The 19,495-nt window shown below is 40.7% G+C and overlaps 1 pseudogene; it reads left to right on the top strand.

Annotated features, from left to right (window-relative positions):
* Positions 1-387: 387 nt before the first annotated feature.
* On the top strand, positions 388-8,788 carry LOC150009828 (eukaryotic translation initiation factor 2 subunit 1 pseudogene; annotated as a pseudogene).
* Positions 8,789-19,495: the final 10,707 nt, after the last annotated feature.

Consider the following 19,495-nt stretch of genomic DNA (forward strand, 5'->3'; position numbering starts at 1 on the left):
GCAAACCAGGCTGGCCTAAGAGGCTGCTCAGGACATTGGTACTTAGGCTGCTATTTGTGGGCTCAGAGGTGAAGGGGAGTCAAAGATTATGCAATAGGCTGGGCATATAGGCTGGGCATAGTCCTAGTACACATGTGTGTGAGGCCACCCTGAGAGGATGGTGCAGGGCCTCAGGAAGAAATGGGGATGTCCTCAGGTAAATGGATCTGGAGGCCAGATGAGCCTAGGAAAGGACATGGCCAGTAGCTTCAGGGATGAGCCAGGGAAATGGGCAGGGCCTCAGGGCTTCTAAGCATTCTTTCTGCTAGGTTATTCTGCTCCTTGACCTGGTTTTGCACACCACGTGCAAGGAGAGCATCTTTTCATGGTAATTTCTGGCAAGGCATCATGGTGCTCGATAGTCCTGGTAACCACTATCTTTTCCTCAGCTCAGACCTTGCAGGCCTCTGAGTGCAGTGTTGCTGCTTGGCAATTCTGTGGGGATTTCTAGTAGGGACTGGGAGAGTGAAACAGGCAGTGCAGAAGGGTGGTAACAAGTTACCAGGGAAGGGAAAGAGCTCCCTGTCACTAGATGTGAATAAGTCCTCACTTGTAGGGGACAATGGGGAAGGGGTGAGCCCCCACCAGTCCTGACATGCTGCCATTTTTTAAAAGTATATTTTATTGATTATATTGTTACAATAGTTCCAATTTTTTCCCCTTTGCTCCCCTCTGCCCAGTACCCGCCTTCCCCAGCAATCCACCCCACCCCCACCCCAGTCCATGTCCATGAGTCGTGCATTGAAGTTCTCTGGCTTCACCCTTTCCTATATTATTCTTAAAAATAAAAATTAGTTAATTTTTTATAATAATAAAAAATAACATTCCCCCCTCAGACTTAAGACCCTTTATAATCTTATAAAGGACAATGGGCGAAGATCTCGAGCTCCTCTAGCTGCTTCAAGCTAGATATGGTCATCATCCTACCTACCCTTGGGTCCAGAAATCCCTAATAAGAGTGGGGGTGTGGAGGTGAGGGTGGCCTTCCCATTTGGTGAAGGATCTTGAAGACTCCAGGTTAGTTGGCTGTCCCCAAACAACAGCGTGCTTGATTTAACAGGCTGGTATACTTGTTGTATTCTGGGGACCACAGATTTGTCAACAGGGTTAAAAGACATCATTCAATCCATAACCACTAGATGACAAAAAGAGGGATTAATTTTTCAATGTCCCACATTAGGGAAAAATGGGGCTTCTTTGTAGGAAGGTGTGCCAGACACGTCACACCTGTCCAAAACCCTTTTGCCCATTATACTTAGTTTGGGCTGAGGGAAATATTTTAGATTTCCTCCCGCTCAAACCTCTGGGCACTTTCTGTCCAACAGATCAGGATAGAAAAGAGAAACCAATTTTAAAGTGAAGCCCACAGACCACCCCATTCTTCACCAACCAAGCCACTTAGTACAGCCAAACCGTTGAGTCTCAGGATGCAGCGATGCAGACAGGATTAAGTGAGGCCTATACATATAGACAATCATTCAGGAAATGAGATCATAGGCTTATGCCCTTTGAAAACAGAAAACACATGTCAATTTATACAACACAACCCACCAACAAGTCTCTAAATCTGTAAGACTGTCTTATTGGAAAGACATCCAGTTGCAAGGCATTTGACATTGTTCTTGCCTGTAAATTAAGCATCTTTGATGATGCCACAGACACGGTTTAACTTTCAAATGAAAACAAACTTTGAGTGAAAAAAAACTTTAAAGACGGTTAGCTGCACTACTTTATAGTCTACCACTGAGCATTGTGATTTTCCTTGAATCACAATTTTTCTCCTTAAGATTACCCTCCTTGTCATTAAAGGGACTGCAGTCAGTCCATTTTTAATTTATTCTGTTCATTTGAAAAAACACAAGAGGAGCAAATGATCACTTATAATCTTTGGTTTTGCTTTGCTGGAACATACACAAGGAACATTTAGGGTGACTTTCAGTCTGCCCTTCAGGGCACAGAAGCTGAGCCACATACCTGGCATTCAGCCTTGCCTGTAAACACCTGTCTTTTCCAAGTCCTTCAGGTTTTCCATTGTGCCTTGAGGTCCCTTCTAGCCATCTTTCAGGAAAGCAACATTCATTCATTCCCTGGAAAGATTGCCATGGACCGCACAACCAACCAAGGTACCAGGTCTTTTTTTTCGTGGACTTTTATTACCTTCGAAAGTCAGTCCTCAGGGCTTTTTGGTAGCAACCAGGGCCCAAGCATGTCTCCTTTAGGCATGACATTCCAGTCAAAGTCTTGGTCAACAAAACTTCTATTAATAACTGGTCTTATTAGCTTTCTGCAAAGAAACTTATGTCATTATTTACTTCTTCAGAATGCCAAATTCTGGAGGGATCGGATAGGGAGAAAAATATACAGTGTGAAGGAAAATCATTGTCTTTCTAATATTCACCAAAATTGCATTTCCATTCTTTATATTTTCTTTTTTTCCCCCACTAAATATTTTTTTGTTTGTTTTTCTATTAGAGTTGTCCCACTTTTTTTCCTATTGCTTCCCCGCACCATGCCTACCCCTTCTCCTACAGTCAGTCCCCACCCAGTTGTCCATGTCCATGAGTCGTTTACACATATTCTTTGACTAGACCCTTCCCCTTATTACCCCCTTCTCTCCCTCCCCCCAATCCCCTTGTCACTGTTAGTCTATTCCTTATTTACATACCTCTGGTTCAATTTTGCTCATTTGTTTGTGTTGTTCATTAGTCTCCTGTAATAGGTGATAGCATAAGGTATTTTTCTTTCGTTGCCTGGCTTATTTCACTAAGCATAATTCTCTCTAGTTCCATCCATGTTCTTGCAAATGGTAGAAGTTCCTATTTCTTTCTGCTACATAGTACTCCATTGTGTAAATGTACCACAGTTTTTTGACCCACTCATCTACAGATGGGCACTTAGGCTGTTTCCAGCACTTAGCTATTGTAAACAGAGCTGCTATGAACATAGAGGTGCATAAGTTCTTTTGAAATGGGGTTTCAGGATTTTTCGGATATAATGCTAGCAGTGGAATTGCTGGTTCAAAAGGCAGTTCCATTTTTACTTTTTTGAGGAAATTGCAAACTGTTTTCCATAGTGGCTATACCAGTTTACATTCCCACCAGCAGTGCACCAGGGTTCCTTTTTCTCTGCATCCTCACCAGCACAAGTTGTTTGTTGATTTGTTGATGATGGCCATTCTGACTGGCGTAAAGTGGTACCACATTGTGGTTTTTATTTACATCTCTCTGATGGCTAGTGATGTTCAGCATCCTTTCATATGTCTATATACACTCTGTATGTACTCTTTGGAGAAGTTTTTGTTCAGGTCCTTTGCCCATTTCTTAATTGGGTTGTCTGTCTTCTTGGTGTTGAGTCATATAAGTTTTTTATATATTTTGAAGATCAAGCCCTTGTCTAAGGCATCTTTGGCAAATATATTTTCCCATAGGGTTGGTTCCCTTTTCATCTTGCTAATATTTTCTTCTGATGAACAGAAACTCTTTAGAGTGATGTAGTCCCATTTGTTTATTCTTTCCTTTATTTCCCTTGCCTTAGGAGATATATCAGTGAAAATGTTGCTACATGGGATATCTGAAATTTTCCTGCCTATGTTTTCCTCTAGGACTTTTATGGTGCCAGGGATTAGTTAAGTCTTTGAACCATCTTGAGTTTATTCTGGTGTATGGTGTAAGTTGGTGGTCTAGTTTCATTTTTTTGCAGGTCCCTGTCCAGTTCTCCCAACACCATTTGCTGAAGAGGCTCTTTTCACTCCATTTGAAGTTCCTTCCCCCTTTGTCAAATATAGTTGACCATAAGGACCTGGGTTCATTTCCGGGCTCTCTATTCTGTTCCATTGATCTATATGTCTGTTCTTATGCCAGTACTAGACTGTTTTGATTAGAGTGACCTTGTATATAGTTTGGTATCAGGTATTGTGATTTCTCCTACTGTGTTCTTCTTTCTCAAGATTTCTGTTGCTATTTGAAGTTTTCTTTGGTTCCATATAAATTCTTGAAGTATTTGTTCTAGGTCTTTGAAATATGTAACTGGTGTTTTAATAAGAATTGCATTGAATCTATAAGTTGCTTTGGGTAATATGGACATCTTAATGATGTTGATTCTTCCCATCCACAAACATGGTATATGCTTCCATTTATTTGTTCCTTCCTAAATTTCTTTTTTCAGAGATATGTAGTTTTCTGAGTACAGGTCTTTTACCTCCTTGGTTAAGTTTATTCCTAGGTACTTTATTTTTCTTGTTGCTATAGTAAATGGGATTTATTTTTATTTTTTTAGTTTCTACCTCTGATGTTTTATTGTTGGAGTACAGAAATGTTTTCGATTTCTGAATATTGACTTTGTACCCTGCCATTTTGTCAAATTCACTTATTATACCAAGTAGTTTTTTAGTGGAGTCTATAGGTTTTCTATGTACACTATCACGTCATCTGTAAATAATGACAGTTTTACTTCCACTTTTCCAATTTGGATGCCTTTTATTTCTCTTTCTTGTCTTATTGCTGTGGCTAGAACTTCCAAGACTATGTTGAATAGGAGTGGAGAGAGTGGACATCCTTGTTTTTTTGTCTGATCACAGGGGAAATGCTTTCAGTTTTTGTCCTTTTAGTATGATGTTGGCTTCAGGTTTCTCATATATAGTCTTTATTTCATTGAGGCACGTTCCCTCTATTCCCATTTTGCTGAGTGTTTTCATCATAAATGGATGTTGTACTTTATCAAATGCTTTTTCAGCATCTATGGATATGATCGTGTGGTTTTGGTTTTTCATTTTGTATCTGTGGTGTATTACATTTATTGACTTGCGAATATTAAACCATCCTTGCATCTCTGGGATGAATCCCACTTGATCGTGGTGTATGATCTTTTTAATGTGTTACTGATCCTGTCTGGCAAAATTTTGTTGAGGATTTTAGCATGTATGTTCATCAGTGATATTGGCCTGTAGTTTTCTGTATAGCAAACACAGAAAGGAAGAAGTGAAGGCTATGCTAAATAAAACTAAGGAAAGTCCACACAAAACCAATATTATAAGGAAGGAAACTGGAGTTCAAATCAATGACTTGGAAAATAGGAAGAAAAAAACTCAACCAGTACAGGAGGAGGAAACAAAAATTGAAAAAATGAGGAGAGGATTAGAAACCTCTGGGATAGTTTTAAACGTGCTAACATCTGAATCATAGGGTTGCCAGAAGGAGAAGAGCAAGGGCGAGAAATTGAAAAATTATGTGAAAAAATAATGAAAGAAAACTTCCCAAATTTGGTAAAGGAAATAGACATAAAAAATCCAGGAAACACAGAGAGTCCTAAACAAGCTAGACCCAAAGAGGACCACACCAAGACACATCATAATGAAAATACCCAAAGGTTAAAGATAAAGAGACAATCTTAAAAGCATCAAGAGAAAAGAGTTACCTACAAAGGGCTGCCTATAATATTATCAGCAGATTTCTCAAAAGAAACTTTGCAGGCAGGAAGGGACTGGCAAGAAGTATCTAAAGTGATGAAAAGCCAGGAGCTACATCCAAGATTACTCTATCCAGCAAAGCTATCATTTAGAATGGGAGGACAGATAAAGTGCTTCCTAGACAAGGTGAAGCTAAAGGAGTTCATCATCATCAACCCATTATTATATGAAATGTCAGAGGAACTTAAGAAAAAGATCAAAACTATGAACACTATAATGACAACAAACTCACAACTATCAACTACTGAATCTAAAAAATAAAAATAAAATTCAATTAAGCAAACCAGAATAGGAAGAGAATCATAGGTATGGGGATTATCTGGAGGGTTATCAGCTGGGAGAGGAGAAGGGGAGAAATGGGGATATAGTGCAGGGATTAAGAAGCATAATTGATTGGTACAAAAGAGACAGGGAGATGTTAAGAATAATATAGAAAAGGGTGAAACCAAAGAACTTATATGCATGATTCATGGGCATGAACTAAGGGGGGTGAGATTGCTGGAGGGAAGGGGATTATTGGGCAGAGGGGAGAAAAGAGGAAAAAATTGGGACTACTGTAACAACATAATCAATAGAATATACTTTAAAAGAAAAAAAGAAAGGAAAAGGAGCTCAAAAGAGGCTAGACCACACCTGCTCTGTTCGGGCAAATATAAATGATTTCTCAGCTTTGGAGAGAAGTGAATGAGGGGGGTAGAAAAGAACTGGAAACTTTCTCTCCTATTTTTCTTTCCTATTGAGTGGACATTTTCTCCCTTCTTTGAAAATATGAAGAGGAAGGTAAAGAACTCCCCTCAACATGTCCCAATTTTTTATTTCTCCTAATAGACTTGAATATATAGTCAACCAGAGATGTGCTGTTCCCTTGGGAAAGGTGAACAGCTGCCTGTCAGGAAGACCTGCTCCCACTTTCAGGAGTCTACACCAAACCTCCAGTGCCAGCTGTTGTTTCTTCATATATCCTCTTGGGAACATTGGTTGGACATTTAAACGTTGTCCTCTGAAAACTCTAGAATAGTAAGACCAGTAACTTTATTAAATTAATTGTTTTTCTACTAACTGACCTATCTTGCCACCCCTTTCTGTCTTCTAGAACTCTTCCACTGTGACCTTGTGGACTTCCTGGTGTAAGTCACCAACATCTGGCTGGTCGAAATGTGATTCATGGTACATTTAAAAACCAAAACATAATTCGCAGTGAACTTTATGGGTCATTTTATACTTTTATGTTTAAATTTTTGAGGAACTGTCAAACTAGTGTATTACTCTATTTTCTCACCAGAGATATATGAAGGTTCCAATTTCTCTATATCTTCACCAAACATTTAGCTTTCTGATATTTAAAATTATAGCCATCCTAGTGGAGGTAAAGTGGTAACTCCTTATAATTTTTTTGAAGTGTATTTTGTTGAATGTGTCGTTACAGTAGTCCCAAATTTTTCCCCCTATTCATTGTAATTTTTATTGCATTTCCCTAATGACTAGTGGTGTTCTTATTGACCATTTGCTTATCTTCTTTGAAGAAGTATCTATTCAATACCTTTGCCCATTTTTTATTATTGTTTTTCAATTACAGTTGTCCCATTTTTCCCCATTGCTCCCCCCATTTTACCCATTTTTAATGAACTAATTATATTTTTGTTATTGAATTGTGAAATTTCTTTAATAATTCTGGTTTCCTTATATTAGTTTCATTATTTGACATATGACTTACACATATTTCTTCATTCTGTGGTTTGTCTTGACACTTTCTTGATGATGTCCTTTGAAGTGCAAAAGTTCTGATGAATGATAAAGTACAATTTATGTTTTTCTTTTGTAAAAAAAAAATATGCAAAATAGGCTTGCCTGACAAATGCACTGATGTTTGTCCTTTGACTGGGAATGGTGAAACTGTCACAGATATAACAAAATGAATCAGGGTTGTTTAGGCACTTATGATGAGAAATAGCAGAGGCAGACATGACCTGAAGTAAAGGAAATAAGTACATACGTAAATAAAAACATAAATTCTGCTAACTCCTTGTATACAAACAAGAACTCAGACTACACTTTGGAATACAATTCACTATATAGACAAGCACACAACCTCTCACCACATTGTCTCATGTGTAACTGAATAGCCTAGACAAATATAAACTTGTCACTGGTCTCCAAAGTCATCCCCCACCCCACCCCACTCGAGGGAGGTTTGTTCTCAGTCAGTAGGAGAGCACTAGTGCTTCCCTTGATCCAGGCTCAATCCAGCCTAGAGTGGTCACAGTAAGATAAGCTGTACAGGCACGCTGAGGAGAATCAGCAGCTGCTGTTAGTGGATCACTGCTGTTCTTTCAGTTTCAATAGCGCGGCCGGGGACTCCACTATGGGACTCACACATATACCTCAGAATTCCAGGTTTAAGTTGTAGATTTTGTCAACACAAATTTCATGAGGTGGAAGATGTAGTGATGGTGAATGCAGTAAGGTCCATTGCTGAAATCGGGGATTATGTCAGCGTGTTGGAATACAACAATATTTCTTCCTAGTGAGTTGTCCAGAAGACATATTTGTTCCATAAACAAACTCATCTGAATTGGCAGAAATGAATGTGTGGTTGTCATTAGAGTGACAAAGAAAAAGGATACATTGATTGGTCGAAAAGAAGAGTTTCTCCAGAGGAAGCAATCAAATGTGAAGATAAATTCACCAAATCCAAAACTGTTCACAGCATTCTTCATCATGTTTCTGAGGTGTTAGAGTACACCAAGGATGAGCAGGTGAAAAGCGGCCCAGAGGACCGCTTGGGTCTTTGATGACAAATACCAGACACCCAGATACAGTGCCTATGATGCATTTAGCATGCAGTCTCAGACCCATCTATTTTGGATAGTTTAGATTTGAATAAAGATGAATAGGAAGTACTCAGTAACAATATTAATAGATGTTTGACCGCACAGACCATCAAAATTTGAGCAGTGGCTTGTTATGGTTATGAAGGCAGGTTTGAATTGTTCTACAGAAACCACTCCCATCAAAATTAATCTAATAGCTCCTCCTTGGTATGTGATGAATACAATAACCCTGGAGAGGACAGAAGGCCTCTCTGTCCTCAATCAAGATATGGCTGTTATTAAAGAAAAGATTGAAGAAAAGAGGGGTGTCTTCAATTTTCAAATGGAGCCCAATGTGGTCACAGATACAGATGAAACCAAACTTTCAAGGCAGATGGAAAGGCTTGAGAGAGAAAATGCAGAAGTGGATGGAGATGATGATGCAGAAGAAATGGAAGCCAAAGCCAAAGATTAACTTTGTGGAAAACAGAGTTCACTTTAAGGAACACAAAACAGGCCTTTCTGGCTATAAACCCTAGGTGTAAAAGTTTTCCAGTACTGAAAACTTTAAAGTTGAATCTTTTTTATTTCCAAGTATTTAAAAGTTCTAACAAACCAAAATGTAAAATGCCTTCCTAAAATGTCAGTTGTTTTCACACAGTAGCTCCAACACATTGATCATTTTTTAAGAGAGTGGCCTAATTTCAGTAGAGACAAATCTTCAGGCTAAGAACAGTCATAAAATTGGGCTTTCCATTTCTGATGTCTCCAGATTGACACCCCTTTGTCAGTGCCTCCATGTGATTTACCAGGGGCACCCAAAGCAAATACTCCCAACCTTTCTATGTAAATGTATCAAGCAAACATTAAATAAATTTCTGGGATATTAAAAAAGATAAGCTGTACAGAAAAAACTTGACTCGATAGAAGAAAACTAACTACAGTTTTGAAATCAGCATGCCTATTTAAGTCTAAAAGAGCTGAAAAATGAAACTCAACAGGAATTATGTTAAAAATTGTTCCCCTGTGTTATATAAATTTCTAACACTATGCTGTACTCTTGAAACTAATATTAAATGATATTGAATGTTAACTGTAATTAAAAATTAAAAACAATACCAAGATAAGACTAACAATAAAAAAAGATATAACCCTTATAAAGATTTATGCACCCAACTTAGGAGCACCCAAATATGTAAGGAAAATTTTGAAAGACTCCAAGAAAGATATAGACAGCAACACACTCATAGTAGGGGACTTTAACACACCATTGTCAACAATGGACAGATCTTCGAAGCAAAGAAACACCAAAGATATTGAGGCACTGAACAACACTCTAGATCAAATGGACTTAGTCGATATATATAGAACTTTTCACCCCAAAGAAGCAAAATATACATTCTTCTCAAGTGCACATGGAACATTTTCAAAGATAGACCAAATGGTAGGACACAAAACAAGCCTCAACAAATTCAAGAAAATTGAAATTATATCAAGCATCTTCTCAGATCACAATGGCTTATAACTGGAAATCAACCTCAAGGAAAAAACTCAAAAACATTCAAACTCATGGAGAATGAATAACATGCTATTAAATAATGAATGGGTTAATGATGACATCAAGGAAGAAATCAAAAAGTTCCTGGAAACTAATGATAATGAACACACAACAACCCAAAACCTATGGGATACAACGAAAGCAGTCCTGAGAGGAAAGTTCATAGCAATACAGGCCTACCTAAAAAAGCTAGAAGAATCTCTAATAAAAATTTAACCCTACAGCTACAAGAACTAGAGGAAGAACAAGCAGCAAAGCCCAGAGCAAGTAGAAGGAAGGAAATCATCAAGATCAGAGCAGAATTAAATGACATAGAGACTAAACTAACAATTCAAAAGATCAACATAAGTGGGAGCTGGTTCTTTGAAAAGATAAACAAAATTGACAAGCCTTTAACCAGACTCATCAAGAAAAAAAGAGAGAGGACCCAAATAAACAAAATCAGAAACGAAAAACGAGAAATCACAACCGATGCCACAGAAATACAAATGATTGTAAGAAATTATTATAAACAACTGTATGGCAAGAAATTTGACAACCTAGAGGAAATGGACAAATTCCTGGAAACATATAATCTTCCAAAACTGAATCAAGAAGAAGCAGAAAGCCTGACTAGACCAATAACAACTAGTGAAATTGAAGCAGTAATCAAAACACTCCCAGCACAGGAAAGCCCTGGACCAGATGGTTTCATAGGTGAATTCTACAAAACATTTAGGGAAGAACTAACTCCTATCCTCCTCAGACTATTCCAAAAAATTCAAAGAAGAGGGAAGACTTCCAAACTCGTTCTAGAAGCCAGTATTACCCTAATTCCGAAACCAAGTCAAGACATAACAAAGAAAGAAAACTACAGGCCAATATCGCTGATGAACATAGATGCTAAAATCCTCAACAAAATATTGGCAAACCAGATCCAGGAACACATTAGAAAGATCATACACCACAATCAAGTGGGATTCATCCCAGGGATGCAAGGATGGTTTAATATTCGCAAATCAATAAACGTAATACACCACATAAACAAAATGAAAGACAAAAACCACATGATCATAGCAATAGATGCAGAAAAACCATTTGAAAAAGTACAACACCCATTTATGATGAAAACACTCAGCAAAACAGGAATAGAGGAAGCATACTTCAACATAATAAAGGCCATATATGAGAAACCTGAAGCCAACATCATACTCAATGGGCAAAAACTGAGAGCATTCCCCCTGAAGTCAGGAACAAGACAAGGATGTCCACTCTCTCCACTCCTATTCAACATAGTCTTGGAAGTTCTAGCCACAGCAATCAGACAAGAAAGAGAAATAAAAGGCATCCAAATTGGAAAAGAGGAAGTAAAACTGTCATTATTTGCAGATGACATGATAGTGTACATAGAAAACCCTATAGACTCCACAAAAAAACTACTCGACCTAATAAGTGAATTCGGCAGAATAGCATGGTACAAAGTCAATATTCAGAAATCGAAAGCGTTTCTGTACACCAACAATAAAATCTCAGAGATAAAAACTAAAAGAAAAATCCCATTTACCATAGCAACAAGAAAAATAAAGTACGTAGGAATAAACTTAACCAAGGAGGTAAAAGACCTGTACTCAGAAAACTACATAACATTGAAGAAAGAAATTAAGGAAGCACATACCATGCTCATGAATGGGAAGAATCAACACCATTAAAATGTCCATACTACCCAAAGCAATTTATAGATTCAATGCAATCCCTATTAAAATACCAATGACATTTTTCACAGACCTAGAACAAATACTTAAAAAATTTATATGGAACCAAAAAAGAGCCCGAATAGCCACAGCAATTTTGAGGAAGAAAAACACAGTAGGAGGAATCACAATACCTAATATCAAACTATACTACAAGGCCATGGTAATCAAAACAGTCTGATACTGGCATAAGAAGAGACATGTAGATCAATAGAACAGAATAGAGAGCCCAGAAATTAACCCAGGTCTATATGGTCAACTAATATTTGACAAAGGGGAAGGAACTTCAAATGGAGTGAAAAGAGCCTCTTCAATAAATGGTGTTGGGAGAACTGCACAGGGACCTGCAAAAAAATGAAACTAGACCACCAACTTACACCATACACCAGAATAAACTCAAGATGGATCAAAGGCTTAAATGTAAGCCGTGGCACCAAAGAAGTCTTAGAGGAAAAAATAGGCGGGAAAATTTCAGATATCCCATGTAGCAACATTTTCACTGATATATTTCCTAAGGCAAGGGAAATAAAGGAAAGAATAAACAAATGGGACTACATCAAACTAAAAAGTTTCTGCTCAGCTAAAGAAAACATCAGCAAGATGAAAAGGAAACCAATCATATAGGAAAATATATTTGCCAACGATATCTCAGACAAGGGATTGATCTCCAAAATATATAAAGAACTTATACGACTCAACACCAAGAAGACAAACAACCCGATTAAAAACGGGCAAAGGACCTGAACAAACACTTCTCCAAAGAGGACATACAGAGAGTCCATAGAAATATGAAAGAATGCTCAACATCAGTAGCCATCAGAGAGATGCAAATAAAAACCACAATGAGATACCACCTCACACCAGTCAGAATGACCATCATCAACAAATCAACAAACAAGTTGTGCTGGAAAGGATGAGGAGAAATGGAAACCCTGGTGCATTGCTGGTGGGAATGCAGACTGGTGCAGCCACTATGGAAAACAGTTTGGAACTTCCTCAAAAAACTAAAAATGGTTTTGCAAAAAAAAACCAAACAAACATATAAATAAAAATAAGGAACAAAAGCAATTGTTTCTTTAAAAAAAAGAAGACAGGTTACAATTGAAGACTGGCATTTGTTTGTAAATATTCAGGTGGAAGGTTTGATTTCAGCTCTGGTAAGCCCCAACATAGTGGAGAATCTAGAGCTTTTGGGTTCTTTGGGGCTTCCTTAGGAAGAGGCTTTCTTGTATATTTGTTGTCCTTGTCAGAGAAGTGACAGAGGACATATTCAGGGGCAATACTAGCATTATGAATTCATTATGAAAAAAATATTTCTCTAATAAAGTTGAAAGGAGAAATCTAAGAAAAGAAAAGAAGAGAAAATGAGGAGGCAAGCCACAAGCTGAGAGAAAGTATTCTCAATACATATATACAACATAAGATTTGTATCTAGAATATATTAATAACTATTACAATAATTAGAAAATAAATAACTCAGTTAAGAATAGTCAAGGATTCCAACCAACAGTTCACAAAAGAAGATACATAAATGTCCAAAAAACATATGGAAAGATCCTCAGTAAAAATGCAATTTCAAACCAGAATATGTTTTACCCAATATACTGATTAGAAGAGATAGCATTAAAAAAAAAATAAAAACAGAACACCACATGTTAGCAACTATGTAATGCTTGTGTGATACGGATAGGAATGTAATAAGTTACAATCACTTTGAAAAACAGCACTTTCTTGTAAAGGTAAGTATAAACTTATTCTACCTCTATGCATTTACCCAAAAAAGAAGAAAATATATGCCCATGAAAATCTATACATAATTGTTCATAGCATATTTATTCATAATACTCCAAAAAAAATTATTCCCATCATTCTGGGAATGTATGAGGTGCTCCCTTTTTTCCTTGCTGCAAGAAAGCACAGAACCCAGAATGGGCGTGTAGTTCTGACTCAAGAACTCAGAGCATCTGCTCTCTTTTCCCCTTTGTGCCACCAGAGGCCAGGAGTCAATTCCTGCCCAGACAAAAATTTCTTAGGAGGCTCTGAGGCCTTGTGAGTTTGACCCCTTTCTCTGCAGACCTCCCGACTGTCTGTGCACACCCACACATGCAAGGCCACCCAAGGACCAGGGCCCTAGACCCATGTGCTCTGCAGCCGGCCTTAGAGTCCAACATATCAAACAACTGCATGAAGCCAACCCAGGGCGATGAAGGGCCAGGCTTGCCCCCACTCATCATCCAGATGAGGTGTGGAAGGAGGCCTTTCCCTCCTTGGCAGTGGAAAGGAAAGGGGAAAACACAGCCCAGCACAGTGACATTGCCCAGTTTAAGTCACAAGCTCTTTGGGCCACATTCCAGCCTACAAGAACAGTGAGGGGCACCAGTCCATTCATGGTGATGTGCTCGAGGTGACCTTTTGGGTCAACCAGTAAGACCAGGCTTCATTGCCTCTGGAGGTCTCATATGTGCACACAATTTACACACCAAAACCAAGCCCAGACCCCACCACTCTGACGCTCAGGCAGCCCCTCTGTGCCACCTTCCTCGACCCGCAAGCCTGTGCCCCACCCAGGGTCAGATGCATTAGTTGTAAACTCAAGGCCCCAGAGCCACCTTGTGTGCCTCTACTCAGGCATTTCTTAGTGATAAGGTCACTGGTTTGCTCCCAAGCCTGTGCAGACTGGAATGTAGGGCTTCACCTGGATTTTGCAAAGGATTGGCATTTACTGGTAAAGCATCTGCTGGTGTTCAACTGTTCTATTTTTCCTGTCCCTATATTTCTTTTTAGTGCAACTTGGTTCTCCCAAAAATGATTATGCCTATCTTTAATAAATTATTTGACTTTGAGCATACTAACATGTATTTGTCAGATTTACTTCTTATGACTTTGTTTAGAGACACCAGGCATATAGATGAGATGCCATCTGAGATGAGAGTTTGCTCTTGCAAGGGCAGTCAGTCAGGCAGACATTCTGAGAAAGGTGGCCTTGGAACATGGTCCTTGGCTCAGGTGCAAGCAGAGTGGAAAGAGCAATCAAGAGCAGAGGTGTGAAGGTAGGAATAAACATGAGTTGTCCAAGAGATGTTCTAAGGGGGCAAGGAAGAAAACAATGCTGGACAGATGGATGGAGCCAGCCCCAGAAGAACTTGAGCTCTGGGTATAGCCATGTGCTGGGGTCACAAGGCATGAACATGATACCATGGTGAAAGCTCTCAGCACACAGTTTTGAGGTGGTGATTGCATTACTATCCTTTCAGGTTCTCCCTAGCAGGCACAAAAGCTCTGAACCTCCCTCCCTGGGGTTCACTCTGAGAAGACACCAGGGCCAGCTTCTTGGTTAGGGGAAGGGGGAAAATGCAGGCTCCAGAAAGGCAGCCCCAGATTCATCACCACTGCAGTTCTGACAAGCAAATATGGAAGAGCTCCAACTGGAGAAAACAGACCTGACCACAGAATTCTTTGAATCCAAAGAGAGTCACAGCCTGTGGAGAGCATGTTATAATGCTAGGTCCTTGGAACTTATTGAGTGTAGCTCCTGACTAATGTTGTGGGGGCACACTCCTACCCCTGGTCCCTGAGACCTGAGTTGACCAGCCAAGGGTTAGGGTCAAACAGAACCTTCAGGTGTTTGTGCCATGGGACTGTGAAGAAAGACTGGAGTTGGAAGGCAGGGTACCAGCAGGTGATGTCTCAGGACACTTGTAGTGCCCACATCAGTCATCCAGGGGCACCCTTGATAGTGTTCGCCTGAACCCTGCCTCTCCTGACCAAAAGGCAATTCCTTCCCTCTTTCAAGCCCCTTTATCCCAAAGCTGAAGGGAGGAGGAGGGAGGCACCCAACCCTGAGAAGGGCACTAGCATTAGGAGACCCAACCAATGGTTCTCACTCACTTTTACAGTCACACAGATATGAGGTCATCCTGTTTTCTGCGTCAGAGACAAAAACAAAGAATGCCATTACAATAACACTCCCACCCTTTCCCCCCTCCCTGCCTGTTCTGGGTTCATTCTTTTCTCCTAGGTCTTGAGTAGGCTGAAAGAAACATAGATTTCCCTTGTGAGGTGTCTTAGTCTCCTCGTGTTCATGCCACAGCAGGTGGTTGTGAGGGATAAACCAGATGACAGCAAGTGGCCAGTGCCTGCTTGGTGAATTCTAAGCACGCGATAAGTGAGTGCTTTTATTTTTATGTCTCTGGTATAAACCTAACTCCTATCCATCCCAGAACAAGAGGAGTGTATGGACAGCTGCATGGAGCTCTGAGCTGGCCTGGGTTCTGGGGTCAGGTGTGTGTGAGTGGACAGTGCTGACCTCTGGCTGGTGCCCGAGCCACGAGGTCCACTAGCAGCTTCCTGGGTGAGGGTGGGCTGGAGATCAGAAGGATTTCTAAGAGGCCAGAGCTGGACCCAAAGTGAGGACCTGAACAGCCTGAATGAGCAGTGACCAGAACTATAATCCAAGGCACTCACAAGCACTGTCCTCCAGGGATCTTTGTGGGCTCAGACCCAGACATTGGTTGGGCAAATTTGTGAGTGTGAGTTCCTGCAATCTGGGCTGGCCAGGGCCTATACTGTTCTGGAAGTAGTGGTAATTTCATTGGTTCTCTTTGTGTGCTTTTCTGTTTCCTGCTTAGTTTTATAACTATGTAAAAGTACAGAATATAACAGACACCAGTGTCAGAATTTATAGAAGTTGAGACCTATTCATGTTTACTTCAGAAGTTTAAATTCATGTAAAAGCAATACAATATTGCAAGTGAACTTCCCTCCTGACTCAGGGTGCTTTCCTTCCCCACTGAAAGCAAAGGCCGGCACAGAGTCAGGGGCATCTTTGCAGTCCATTTTCCAAGCCCATGTGCATGTGGGGTCCATGAGCATGTGTGAATTGTGAAGGTCCACAGGCGCTTCAAGCTATAACCAATTTTTGAGCTTATCTATATTAATACAAATAGATCTAATTTGCTCATTTAACTTCTCCATAAAGATTTTAACGCATAAAATATCTCACTTGTTTATCTATTTCCCTAATGATTTAAGCTATTGCCAGTTTTGTGCTATAATAAACTGCACCACAGTGGACATCCTCATTCACCCTCCCAGATGTACCCAAAGGTATGAACACAGAGTGGAATTTCAGCATCTTCAGGAATGCACTTCTTCAAATTCACATGTTTTGTGATCTGCTCCTCTGAGTGATTGAATTAGTTTACACCCCTGCCTGAGAGGGTGAAATTTCCCACTGCTCATTATTTTATACACTGGTTGTTGTTTTTTTCTTAAATAATTTTTGAAATGCTATATCATACAGTGACTCTATATCTTCTAGATGTGAAGTTCCATGAGTTCTCCACAGTGCGGACGTCCATGTGGCCCACCCTGGTCAGAACACTGCGCTCTGAAGCCCCTTCAAACCCCTCCAGGCACTACCCACCATCTTACCCATTAGTGAGTGAACCTTACTAATATCTTTCCTAACATTCCACACCATTACTCACCAGAAGGAGTTGCGAAGTGCCATTCTCTTAATGTCTGGTGGATTCTATTAGCTAACAATTTACTTAAGATTTTTGTATTTTTATCTTCATAGACGAAAATAGTCAGTGGTCTGGAGTTCTCCATTTTGTTCTGTTTATTGAGTTATGGAATCCATGATGGGCTGGATGTGTAACAACTATTTTTCAAATATGAGTTTATTTTTAATCCTGGAAGCTGTGTTGGGGATAACAGAAAGCAGCAAAAAACATGAGGTTCTATGAGGGTTTCTTGATGGCCCCTGAACCTGGGGCTAGGAATCAGGAGGGACTATGATAGGCCTAACTGGTCATCCAGAACTAATGGTACTCTCCTCAGGCAAGGCCTGGACTCCCCTAGACTTATAATACCCTAACACTCTCAGTCCAGTGCTGCCCAAGGAGATCTCCAGGATTGATGGCTTTGTGGGTTATTAATAGGTGTGGTGTCACTCTCATTGTATTAGTCAGAGTTCTCTAAAGGAACAAAACTAATAGCATAAATACATAGAAAGAGATTAATTATAAGGATGTGGCTCATACAATCTGCTGTCTGCAAGCTGGGGACTCAGGAGAGCTAGCAGTATAGTTCAGTTGAGTCCAAAGACCTGAGAGCCACTGGAGCAGAAAACAGGATAAGATCAGATGTTTCAGCTCAGCAGTCAGGAAAGAAAGGAAAAGGGGTAATTTCCCTTTCCTCCACCTTTTATTCTATTCAGGGTCTCAACAGATTGGAACTGCCCACTCACATAGAGAGAGTGACTTGCTAGTCTACAGAATCAAATACTAATATCAACCAGAAACACTCTCACAGACATAGTCAGAGATAATGTTTAATCTGGGTACCCCTTGTCCACTCAAATTAACACATAAAATTAACCACACACTCACCAAAAAGTCTCAGGGGTACCAGGCAATCGGGGCATGTTGGAGTTTACAAAGATACACAGACTTTTTATCCTATGTGTGGTTTTCATCTCAGGGCTCCTCAGAATTTCTCATATGAATCTCCAAGAATGGGAGAGGCAATGACACTCTTAGATGTGTTGAGTCACAGCCTTTTTTGTTTCCATGGACCACACTGGAGGGTGGACACTCTGCCTGGACACCTTCCCCACACCTATTGTTCTCCTGTCTCCAAGCTCCATCTTCCCAATTGGAGGCCACTCTCACTGCGGAGATTGTTCTAGCCCATCCAACACTGTGCACAGAGTGAAGAATTTATTCCATCAATAGCAGCTTGAAGTTGGCCAAGCTCCAGAGCAGGCTAGGCTGGGAGCTCAAGGTCCTGGGACAATCCAAGAGCAGAGTATCACATGCCTCCTGCCAATGAGCTTCTGCACTGCTCATCCACAAGCTCCCAGGTAGGGACCAGGAGCTTGGTCCAATGATGGGTTCTGTTATTCTGACCTTATCACCAGGTCTGTAGCCCACCAGCTCAGCATGGCAGGCCTTTGGAGGAGACAGAGACTTGACCACTGGGCACTCATTCACTCAACCTTCCAGCATTGGACTAGGGATAGGGCTGGTGACACACAGCTCCTTCCTGGACAATAGCTGGGAGACACAGAGAAGCAGAAAGCTAGTCCCCTCCTTGCACAGCATTCACAAGAGGCCTCACAGAGGAGGGACATCTTGGGGCACAGCTGTGATAGGCAGCCTAAGAAGAGGGCACAGCACAGACAGGGCATAAACCCTAGGCAAACAGAAGTTTGAGAGAATGAGGTGCCCCAAGATTACAGTGGCAGGGGCCTGGGCCATGGGCCAAACACAAGGTATGGGTTTTGTGTGGCATGATGAGTCACTAACCCTCCATTTCTGAGGGAGCTGGGGTGCCCTCCCCAATGTCTGCATCCTGCCTGTGTGGGGATAACCTCTTTGTGTAGAAGCTCTGAGGCTCAGAGCTCTAATGAGGGGGAGCACAGGGCATCTGCCCAGCACACAGTGGTGTTAGGTGAGGAAGGGGTCAGAGGATACCCCATCTGAGTATCCTCCAGGAGTCCTATCATGCAGAAGGAATAACCAGGCGACACTCAGATTAGCAACTGAGCTGTCTCATACACTGGGGGATGTGCCCAGGTCACAGGAAATATGGGATTCAGGAATGCTGTGTTCTCCCCCTCCTGAATGGTGCATGCACCTAGAGAGCTGGACTAATCCATGCCGTACCTTGGGGAGAGCTAGCTTAGAAAGACACTGGGCAATGCAAGGAAACCATCTTCTGATTTCAAAAGGGAAGAGAGATCTGAGACAACCAGTGCCAGGACCTCACTTGTCTGATGCACTGAATGGACCTTCTTGGAGAAGGTAGTAGCAGGCGAAGGGGGCTTACAGGGCAGGGACCAAGGGGCTATTGTGTGACACCAACTCCCATCCCCCAGTGAGCCCCA

This window comes from Furipterus horrens, unplaced genomic scaffold (assembly GCF_987537825.1).
Source record: "Furipterus horrens unplaced genomic scaffold, mFurHor1.1.pri manual_scaffold_5, whole genome shotgun sequence".
NCBI classification, from domain to species: domain Eukaryota; kingdom Metazoa; phylum Chordata; class Mammalia; order Chiroptera; family Furipteridae; genus Furipterus; species Furipterus horrens.